The following is a 1,167-nucleotide window of genomic DNA, read 5'->3' on the forward strand; positions in this document are numbered from 1 at the left end:
GCCTCGCCTTGCCCATTTCCTTCATCTTCCCACCCAAACCACTACCCCTTTACATGTCTTGGTCGGCAACGGCTCTGTTTTGGACTGCACTCAGCTCTGCCCCGACGTCCCTCTCACCCTCCAAGACCACCCTTTCACCGTCACCTTTCATCTTCTTCCCATTAGCGGCGCAGACGCGGTTTTAGGTATTGAGTGGCTCAAGCAACTTGGGCCCGTCACTACTGATTACACCTCCTTTATTATGCACTTCACTCATCTGGGCCTCCCCACCACACTTCATGCTGACGCTGCTATTGGGCCTGAGACCATTTCTGCCCCTCAATTCAAACGCTTACTTCAAACCGGCTCCACCTCAGCTCTCTATCACCTCTGCCTTTTACCCGTAAACCCACCCGACCCGCCTTCGACCCCGTCATCCCCCATCCCTGCCATTGAAGCTTTACTGTCCAAATTCCAGCCTCTCTTCGACCCACCTTCCCTTCTTCCCCCTCCCCGCCAAGTGACCCACCGTATCAACCTCTTTCCATCCACTGCCCCGGTGAACGTCCGCCCCTACCGCTACCCTCACTTTCAGAAGGCTGAGATTGAGCGGCAGGTCTCGGAGCTCCTCACGGCGGGCCTTATCCGCCCAAGCACAAGCCCGTACTCCTCCCCCGTCCTTCTGGTCAAGAAGAAGGATGCATCCTGGCGCATGTGCGTGGATTATCGCGCCCTGAATTCCGTCACCATTCGCGATCGTTTTCCGATCCCGACCATTGACGAATTACTTGACGAGCTTGGCCATGCTTCCTGGTTTTCCAAGCTCGACCTTCGTCAGGGATTTCATCAAATCCTCATGCACGAACCAGACATTGAGAAGACTGCATTCCGAACGCATCACGGGCACTACGAGTACCGCGTCATGCCCTTCGGCTTGTGCAACGCGCCTTCCACCTTCCAGGCCGCGATGAACACCCTGCTCGCCCCCTTCCTGCGCCGTTTTGCCACAGTCTTCTTTGATGATATTTTGGTCTACAGCGACTCATTATCATCTCATCTCCACCACCTCGAGCTTGTCTTTCAGGCATTGTTGCAACAACAATTCTTCCTTAAGCGCACCAAATGCTTGATTGCCCAGCGCCAATTGGAGTACCTCGGGCACCTCGTCTCCGCTAAGGGAGTCGAACC

Source organism: Glycine max, chromosome 10 (genome assembly GCF_000004515.6).
Source record: "Glycine max cultivar Williams 82 chromosome 10, Glycine_max_v4.0, whole genome shotgun sequence".
Lineage (NCBI taxonomy): Eukaryota > Viridiplantae > Streptophyta > Magnoliopsida > Fabales > Fabaceae > Glycine > Glycine max.